At 44.9% G+C, this 10,837-nt stretch overlaps 1 protein-coding gene across 1 annotated transcript in view; it reads right to left on the reverse strand.

The window, feature by feature from the left end:
• The window catches only part of LOC137432982 (protein phosphatase EYA4-like), a 153,191-nt gene extending 151,736 nt beyond the window's left edge, over positions 1–1,455 (reverse strand). The window contains exon 1 of the mRNA XM_078783782.1: positions 1,305–1,455. The gene's annotated coding sequence lies outside the window, so the exon portion shown is untranslated. The remainder of the gene's footprint in view (positions 1–1,304) is intronic.
• Between the last annotated feature and the right edge of the window lie 9,382 nt (positions 1,456–10,837).

Genomic DNA, 10,837 nt, shown 5'->3' on the forward strand with positions numbered 1-10,837 from the left:
AATATATCACAACTATGTCACAACTACATCCTCATCACAACTACATCCTCAATACTACATCACAACTAAATATATCACAAGTATGTCACAACTACATCCTCATCACAACTACATCCTCAATACTACACCATAACTAAATTCATCACTACTATGTCACTACTACCCCCCCCCCCCAACACAACTACATCCTCAATACTACACCACAACTAAATTCATCACTATTATGTCACTACTACCCCCCCCCCCCCAACACAACTACATCCTCAATACTACATCACAACTAAATTCATCACTATTATGTCACTACTACCCCCCCCCCCCCCCAACACAACTACATCCTCAATACTACATCACAACTAAATTCATCACTATTATGTCACTACTACCCCCCCCCCCCCCCAACACAACTACATCCTCAATACTACATCACAACTAAATTCATCACTATTATGTCACTACTACCCCCCCCCCCCCCCCCCAACACAACTACATCCTCAATACTACACCACAACTAAATTCATCACTACTATGTCACGGCTACATCCTCAACACAAGCATATCCTCAATACTACATCACAACTAAATTCATCACAACTATATCCTCATCGCAACTACATCTCAATACATCACAACAACATCCTCAACACTACATCACAAATACTTTCATCACGATTACATTATGCAACTACATAATCACCATTTCTTTATAAATTATATCATCAACACTACAACACAATCACATCCTCTACACTACAACACAACTGAATCTTAAACACTACAACACAACTATAACACAACTGCATCCGAAACACTACAACACAACTATAACACAACTGCATCCGAAACACTACAACACAACTACATCCTCAATATTACATCACTACATCACAACTACTGTAATCACTATTACATTATACAACTACACAATCACATTATATTCCAACACTACTGTATCCTCTACACTACAACACAAGTACACTTCAACACTACATTTAATACTTTCTTCAATTCATCACGTGGTGTAATATCGCCAGGACAATGTTTGGTTTCGCGAGAACACGAGAATCACAACTGACAGTCAAAGTTAAACTACAGGAGGTTGTTGGCCGTGGCGGCCGAAGGAAGCAAGCTACAACCAAGACTGTTCACTTGATGGTGTCCGTCCGTCCGTCCCCCTTTCCATGTGTGGGTCGAATGAAGCTGGAGGCGCGTCGTGCGCACATCAACATGCCGGCGTTGTAGACTCGGAGAAAGCGGCGGCGGGGAGCGACAAGAAAATCGTAAGTGACAATGGCAGAACTTACCGAATTTCAGGGGAAACCGGAAGGTGGGAAGCGCGGAATGTTGTTCCCGTGTAACGTATAACGCGGTGGATTCTCCTCTTTCACCGGCAATGGCTCTGGCGTCCGTGCTCGGGATCCGCGCTCGGCGGGCTGCGGCGCGGACAGAACCTGAAACTCTAGAAGATGCATGAGGGACGTTTTAGAGGGTTAGGGTTTCTGGGGGAGGGAGGCACGGGCGGAGGCTTCCTGCGAGGACTCTTCTGATGCCGCTGGAAGCGTCTCGTTCAAGGCAAGCGCGCATCGGACGTGGTGCTCCGCGCTTCATACACGCTTCAAGGTGTTGCAGGATATTCCATGAAAAAAGGAAAGTATTGGGCGGCGACGGACACGTTTTTTTGCGTATTTTTTGCGTTATTCCGAATTCGTGTTTTTCATCGGCTCCGCCGGTTTTGTGTGGATCGTGATGGTGTCCGTGGTTGCGGTCGCCCCGATGGAGTTTGATGGCGATGACTGCGGCGACGGTCTCCATGACCTCGACCTTCAGGCCCCTTTGCCTTATGTTCCGCGGACGAGGCGGCGACAGGAACGGATCAGTAGACCCTGAGGTTGCGCTCGCCGGGTCTGCGCTGCGACTCGCATTGGGCAACTCGACTTGTGCAAGCAACACCAAATGGACGACCAAGCAGCGATCAGAGCAAACCTGCAGACACTCAGAACTTCCGATTTGCGAAAGTTTTCGACGATGACGTGTGGGCGGGTTTGAGGAAATGTTTTCTTTTCGAACTCCCAAGAAAATCGTTATTAAATCGCCATATTCCCCGAGGGCAAGTAAGATTACACGAAGATGGTGGTATTTATGGTGATTTAACCCCCCCCCCCCCCCCCCCCTAATACGGTTATTGTAACGACTCGCAGATGTCGGGAGAAAAATAATTTTCCATGTATTTAAGGAATGCCATCCTTTCTGGAATTCTGCAAAATTTCGGGAAAATTTGTGGGAAGTTCAAGGAACGAAGGAATTCATTATTCATCTTCCCCCCTTCACCCCGCGGACCTGTAGGTCGACAGTGTCCCAAATTGAATTCTATTCCCCTCTGCACGCTCGGGGGTTTGTGTGTCGAGTTAATAGGAAACGCAAAATGAGGGAATGAATGAAATCCATGGCCGTGGAGTACAAGGCATGTCCCGCCAGACCTGCACCTTGGGATAACTGGTGCTTGCTTGTAGTATTGATGACAGACGGTAATAAGGTCGGGAGGTGGAGGGGGGGGTTACTCCTAAACACTTGACAATTGGAGGCAGCTGTAGCCACAGAGGCTTTCCAACAAGTCCCAGCAAAATGATGCCCACTGGCCCAGATCTCCCCCACCCCGACCCTTAACCCCCCTCAACCTTTCTGTAGGACCGGAACACAACTCCACCCCCTCTAACTATAGCAGACCGCCTCCCCGCCTTCCGTCCCTCCACCCATTACGGAGCACTTGTCCAATGTCCTCCCCTACATTACTTGCTCGGCAAGGTGCATCTCGGGAAGAGGTCTCCGGTGACTTCTGATGACCTCTCATCAAAATCCGTTGAGAATTTCAATCTGATCTCATGAGGAAGTTTTTGTTAGCGATGTTGGCAGGACGGGGCGAGCATGCGGGAATGGCAGAAAAAACAACAAAGGGTTCCGAGAGAACCCCTGGAGGGACAGATATCTTTGTTCCAGAGTGTTGTCCAGCCCTCATCCCATCACCGACAAAGTGATGAAGTGTTGGAAGATTTGCTCCCGGGCCACCCCTCTTGCCCTATCAGTTATTTGACCGACATTATTAGTTCTGTGAACCAGAGGGGGTCCGGTGGGGGCAACGATGTTGAATGCCGGCCTTTTGTTCCTCCATAATATGGGCGAAGGCGTCAAACTCAGATTTTTTCTTTCTCGCTCCCAAAATTTATTTCATCCCAACTTTTATGGAAAACTCTTTTGAATTCATCCCAGGCCTCGATATTTAAAAAAACGTCAAGTTGTTTTATAATTGGAGTATTTTACAATTCACCTCGGGTTCTGCGTTGGCCTGAGTTTCTGTATCGCCCGATAGCCAGGTGATCTGTTGGGAAGGAATGGGCAAACCACCTATAGTGTATTTCCTGCTTTTAGACTGCTTTTCTTCCCAGGAGAGTCGTGATTGGAACATGCAATCAGCAGATTATAATACAATACACAAACATCAGGCTATGAGCCAACCCAGAATGCGAACAATGAGGTTTATTTGATGCCTTGACGAAGGGTTAATGTCTGAAACGTCAGCTTCTCCTTGCTTCCCACAGCGGTTAGCATACCTAAATCAGCATTTGTAATTTGTTGCGAGTGCCAGTGATAACTCGCCTCCTCTTTCTGTAAAACGTTGTGGGATCTTTAACGTCCACCAACTACTGCGATCAGACGGGAGACCATGGCTATCATCCATTCGAGGGATGGCACACCCACCTTTTGAAGCATCAATGAAACTGAGTCCAGTTGGGAATTGAACCCATACGAGACGGTTCAAAGGTAAGTTCCAAACCTACCCCCCACCATTCTATCGAATCCCCAAACACAATAGTCATCACTTGTGTTTGATGACATCACATCAAAAAAAAAAAAAAAAAAAAAAAGAAAGAAAAAGTGTTTGACGAGACATAAATAAAAAAACCATTCATATATTACCCCCCCCTTCCCGTGCCTCCTCCCCCCAAGCCCTCTCCCTCCCACAGATCTCCCGATGTCCATGCTCTCAAATGTTGTACTTGTGTGCTTCCCTCTCTCTCCCCATCTTGTCTCCCGCTCCCTTTATCTTATGTTTTATGTGTCATTTGTCTTTTTGTGATTAATGTTAGCTCTTACACGAGCCTCGATATTGTATACAATATATATATATATATATATATATATATATATATATATATATATATATATATATATACGAGCGGGCACCCACGCCCTCCAGGCGGGAGTACCCTTCTTGGCCCACCCCAGGTGGGAAATGTGATACGGCACATTCTTAGAAATGCACTTTATAATTTTAGAATTTTTCTTTATTGATCACAACATATACTCCAAATAAAGCATTTATATATACATTTATATACAGTGCCTCTGGAAAGTCGACACCCCCTTTCAAAATTTTCACCTTTTGTTGCCTTCTAGCCTGATATTAAAATTCATTAAATCAGACTTTTTCCACCTTTATTTAAACATCGTAAACCACAACTTCCAAGTGAAAAACAAATTATACAAATTTCAGAAAATTAATTAAAAATACAAAATTATAATATCTTGGTTGGATAAGTGTCCACCCCCCAGAGTTAATAGTTGGTGGAAGCACCTTTGACAGCAATTACAGCTGTGAGTCTGTTGGAATAGTTCCCTACCAACTTTGCACACCTTGATTGGGCAATATTTGCCCATTCCTCTGGACAAAACTGTTCAAGCTCAGTCAAGTTGCATGGGGAGTGTTGATGGGCAGCAATCTTCAAATCATGCCATAGGTTTTCAATTGGATTTAGGTAGGGGACTCTAACTGGGCCACTCAAGGACATTTATCTTTTTGTTCCTTAGCCACTCCAGTGTAGCTTTGGCTGTGTGCTCCAGGTCGTTGTCATGCAAACGTTGTTCACCGAAAGGTGAACTTCCGTCCCAATTTCAGCTTACTTGCAGGGGGCAGCAGGTTTTCCTCGAGGATTTTTCTGTATTTTGCTCCATCCACTTTCCCTTCTATTCTGATAATTTTCCCATTCCCTGCTGATGAGAAACATCCCCATAGCATGATGCTGCCAACACCATTCTTCACAGTAGGGATTATTTTTATTTATTATTATTATTATTATTTGTACACAAGATCGAGGCTCGTGTAAGAGCTAACATCAATCACAAAAAAAAAAACGGACACACCAAACATACAAAAAAGGGAGCGGAAGACAAGATTGGGAGAAAGAGGGAAGCACACGAGTGCAATAGTAGAGGACACGGACAATGGAAGATCTGTGGGAGGGAGAGGATTTGGAGGGAGGAGGCATGCGAAGGCGGGGGTTGGGGGTAGTGGGGGTGGGAAAGTATAAAACACATGGACACTGCTGGAACTTCAAGGAAAGAAAGAAGGTGGTATTTCAAAAAATAAAAGTGGATCTGGGGTGAATTAACGGGGGTAGCAGAGATCAAGGTTTTGGGGGGAAGATAAGAGATGGTGGTGAAGAGCTGTTTTAAAGACCTGGAAGGAGGAGTGGGATTGAAGAGAGTGAGGGAGTTTGTTCCAGAGGTCGGAGTAAAGAGGAATGAAGGAGTGAAGGTGAGCAGAGAGTCTTGATTTTGGCAATTTCTCCATAAGAGGGTTGCTGGCAGATTTTGTGCGACCTTTAGGAACATTTGGGGGACAGAGCACAGATACAGCTGGGGGAGCTAGGCCATATAGGAGTCGGCAGAAGAAAGAAAGTCCACCTACCTGCCTGTGGTGAGTGAGTGAAAGGCCCTCGGAGTTAGCTTCATCACGGGAGATTCCAATGATTCTGAAAGCTTTGGTTTCAACAGCGTGAAGACGAGCTAGGTGTGAGGCAGGAGCACCACCCCAGAGGGGATAATAATATTCCATTGACCTGCGGATGAAAGCCTTGTATGTGGAGAGGAGCTCAGGTGGGCCAAGGAAGGACCTTGCACGACGGAGGATGCCCAGTCGGCGACTGGCTTTGGAGGCCAGCTCGGAAATATGGTTTTCCCAGGAAAGAACATGGCAGATAGTGAGACCCAAAGGATTGAGTGACAGAACTTCTTGGAGAGGATTGTTCAGAAAGTGCATGGGCGGGTTCTCCAGTCGGGATTTTCAGAGAGACATAGTAAGAGTGTGAGATTTGTCAGGATTGAAAGACATGTTCCACTTGTTTGCCCAGTCTGTGATTTTGTTCAGGTCTGCAGAGAGTGATGAGGCTGTAGACTGCCGATCTGAGATATGAGGAATGGAGTGGCAGAGAGTGGAGTCATCAGCAAAAAGATAGAGAGGATTTTCAAGAGAGACAGAGAGATCATTGATGAAGACCAGAAAAAGCACAGGGCCCAGAACACTGCCTTGAGGAACTCCAGGCAGAACAGGAAGGGAAGATGCGAGAAACCCATTCAGGGCCACACGTTGACTACAACCAGAGAGGAAGTCCGCAAGCCATGCGTGGAGATTTCCATGGATACCATAGGAGGAGAGTTTGGTGAGCGGAGCTGGGTGCCAGACCGTATCGAAGACATGTGATACAGTCACGTGAAAAAGTAAGTACACCCCATGTAAAGTTTTGACTTTTTCAACATATTTTAACATACAGCTATTTGATCTTCATTTCGACAATATTGATAGATAAAGGTGATATAATATGACAAATATCATGAAAGATTTACATTTTGTAGTCCATTGTAAAATTTAAAGAAACATAAATGCAAATTTCGCATGTGGAAAATGTAAGTACACCCTTGGCTCTAATAGGTGGTATTGCCCCCTTTGGCAGAAACAACCTCAAGTAGGCGTTTCTTATAACTGTCTACCAGTCTCTGACATCGACTGGGAGAAATGCCCACTCCTCCATGCAGAATTCTTTCAGCAGTGCGATGTTTGAGGGGTTTCTTGCATGCACAGCTCATTTCAAATCCCCCCACAACATCTCGATGGGATTTAGATCCGGGCTTTGACTTGGCCATTCCAGAACCCTCCATTTCTTTCTTTTCAGCCATTCCTTGGTGGATTTACTGGTATGTTCAGGGTCATTGTCATGTTGCAAGGTCCACCTTCGGTTGAGCTTCAACTTTCCGACAGATGGCCTCACATTATCCTGAAGCACCCTCTGGTACAACGAAGAATTCATAGTGGATTCTATGATGGTGAGCTGCCCAGGCCCTGATGCAGCAAAGCTGCCCCCAAACCATAATATTTCCACCACCATGCTTTACAGTTCGTATCAGGTTCTTTTGGTCAAATGCTGTCTTTGGTTTTCGCCAAACATGTCTTCTGGTACTGTGGCCAAATAGCTCTACCTTTGACTCATCTGTCCAGAGCACATTGTTCCAGAAGTGCTGGTCTTTGCCTAGGTGTTCATTGGCAAACTTTAGTCTTGCCCTGATGTTCTTTCTGGACAGCAAAGGTTTCCTCCTGGCACACCTCCCATGTAGATCAAATTAGTGCAGCCTCTTTCTAATGGTAGACTCGTGCACGTTGACATCAACAGTGGCAAGAGCTACCTGTATGTCCCTGATGACATTCTGGGGTTCTTAGAGACTTCTTTCAGCAGCTTGCGGTCTGCTCTCGGGCTGAACTTGCTGGGGCGGCCAGGCCTGAACAAGTTTGGCAGTTGTTTGGAATCTTCTCCACTTGTAGATGATCTTCCGGCCAGTCGAATTGTTGGAACCCATCTGTGGATCGGTCCCATCGGCCGATGGGTCTGCATTGTCATTTCTCGTGCATCCACAGATGGGTCAGACCCATCGGCCGATGGGACCGATCCACAGATGGGTTCCAACAGAATGATTGATTTCAAATTGTTTGGAGATCTTTTTAAATCCCTTCCCAGACTCGTAGGCATCTATAACCTTCTTTCTGAAGGCCTCAGAGAGCTCTTTTGATCTAGGCATAGTGACGCCACACACTTCAACAACAAAGAGCAAACCACACTAAATGTCTGAGGTTTAAATAATACAGGTTCCTCCAAGATACTCTCTAACGATGTTCTAATCATTTGCACCTGAGCTGGTGCACCTGATTCGAATTTTAGGTATTTGAAGTCGTGATAAATGTAGGGGTGTACTTACTTTTTCCACATGCGAAATTTGCATTTATGTTTATTTAAATTATACAATGGACTACAAAATGTAAATGTTTCATGATATTTGTTATATTATATCACCTTTATCTATCAATATTGTTGAAATGAAGATCAAATAGCTGTACATTGAAATATGTTGAAAAAGTCAAAACTTTACATGGGGTGTACTTACTTTTTCACGTGACTGTATGTCAAGGGAGACAGCTCTGATTTCCTGTTTGACATTGAGGACCTCCATCCATTGTTGAGACAGCAGAAGCAGCATGTCCAGAGTAAAGTCACCTGGTATGAAACCAAATTGATGATCAGAGATCAAGCCATTGGAGAAGAGGAAAGATTTGATATCCGAAGCAATGATGGATTCGATGACTTTGCTGATAATTGGAAGAAGGCTGATTGGTCTGTAGTTGCAAGGATCTGTTTTTGCACCTTTTTTGTGTAAAGCGGTAATGTTGGCTGATTTCCAAGCTGATGGTAGATGACCTTGAGCAAAAGAGAGGGTGAAGAGAACAGAGAGAGGGTGAGATACAGCGGCAGAGCAGGATTTTAGGACTCGTGGGCTGATGCCATCTGGTCCATTTGCAGAATCATCGTCGAGGATTGACAGAAACTTCTCCACCTTGTCAGGAGAGAAGGACAACGAGAAGAATGATGGTGTTCAGAGAGAGAAGGATGGTGTTCTTTGGGTGATGTGCTGTGTTGGGTTTGCGCCAAACATACCATTTTGCATTTAGGCCAAAAAACTCCAACTTGGTTTCCTTCTTGCTACCTGACCATACAGGCCAGACTTGTGGAGTGCTTGGGATATTGTTGTCACATGCACAAAGTGACCATTCTTTGACCGAAAGGCATGTAGCTCTTTCGAAATTGCCATTGGCCTCTTGTTGGCCTCTCTGGTCAGTCTCCTCCTTGCTTGGTCATCCAGTTTGGAGGGAGGGCCTGATCTAGGCAGGGTCTTGGTGGTACCATATGCCTTCCACTTCTTAATGATAATCTTGAGTGTGCTCCAAGGGATATTCTAGGCCTTTGAAATATTTTTATACCCATTCCCTGGTCTGTGCCTTTCCATAACTGTATCCCGGACGTCTTGTGAAAGCTCCTTGGTGCTCATGTTTGAGTCTTTGCTGTGAAATGCACTATCCAGCAGAAGAAGCTTGCCTGAACAGCTTATTTTATTCTGAAATAATCAGAATCACTACATTTTAACACAGTACAGGTGGAGGCCAATTAACTTAGTCTGTGATGTTGAAGGTGATGTGTTAATAAAGGTGGAAAAGTCTGATTTAATGCATTTTAATTCCAGGCTTTAAGGCAACAAGAACCGCCTTTGGAGGCCATTTTCCCTGCAAAGTGGGGTTTGGCTTTTTTGGGGCACCGTGGTCCACTTTTTGAAGCAATGTTTTGCCGAAGCCGCCAACCCTGTTAGTCGCCTCTTATGACACACAAGGAATTACCAGTACACTGCTACTCAATTTGCCGACCTCGGAAGGATGACAGGCTGAGTTTCCCCCCTGGCATTAATTCAGCGATCGACCGGGATTCAAACCCAGGATCGTAGGATCCCATGCTGGCACCCTAACCGCTAAGCCAACACCAGGTTTAAGCTTTAAGGCAACATAAGGTGAAAAATTTCAGAGAGGGTGTAGATTTTGTACAGGCACTGTGTATACATACTCATATATATGTATATGTGTGTATGTATATATATATAGATATATATATATATATGTCAGCCATTAGGGTTTTAGCCCCATGACTCAATTGATCATAACATCTGAAATTATATATCGTGCTTCTAAAAACTGATTTGAACTCAACTGCAGGCAGAGGTGAGTGGACAAAAAGTGGTTTCGAGGCTCAACGTGCAGGGTGGATCCTTAGCCTAGTAAATTAGTCCTTGAATGAATGTGCCAAACAGTAGATAAAATGCTCTCGACCCACGTACAGGAAAAAAGATGTCATCCAAACGCCTCCTTCACAAAGGGAATAATTAATTATATATCTTCGTAGTGTTTAGTATGTCTCCTAAACCAAGGACGTATCCAATCTTCATCTACCATTTAGCCTAGTGTATAAGAATATTTACTTCGGCCTGTGCTCGGGTCTGATATGTTTAGATAGATAGCCAAAAAAAGCGTAGCCTATCATTATGCTTACATCTTGTTGTCTAAATTTGACCTTCTGTAGGACGGGACAATGGGAGATGTTGTCCTTATGGCCTTGTATTGCTATGTTTTTAGCGCAGATTCTTGTCTAATATTTTGCTATAAATGAAATGCCTTTCCACTTATTTTTTAGCGAGTGTCTTGAGGAATTGCCCGCTGCGTGTTAGGCGGTGCATTCTTGAGCCTCGCTCCACACGTGTGTATATAATCGATTTTATTAAACATTGTTGTTCTTCTTCCTCTGATTCTTCTTCTTCTTCCTTCCCTTGAGGTCTTCGATCTCGACAATTTTGGTGTCAGAAGTGGGATACATCCAAGTGTGCAGACGAGGTGGATCCTCACGTTCCAGGTCGGGAGGGAGGCCTGCCGGCATCTAATTTGGTGGGTACGCATTTTTGCACCTCGAAATTGAAGCCTCCCGCCTTGCTTTGGACACGTGTGGACCTCTGTCGGCTGTTCCACATGGCTTGCATTCCGAACCAAATTTAGTATAAATCAGAGCAGCAGTGGGTAATGAATCGATTATACAGGGCGCCCGGGATAAGGAGGGGTATCCCTCAGGTAAGCTTCCTGCGTGAG

Source organism: Myxine glutinosa, chromosome 8 (genome assembly GCF_964187855.1).
Source record: "Myxine glutinosa chromosome 8, kmMyxGlut1.1, whole genome shotgun sequence".
NCBI lineage: Eukaryota > Metazoa > Chordata > Myxini > Myxiniformes > Myxinidae > Myxine > Myxine glutinosa.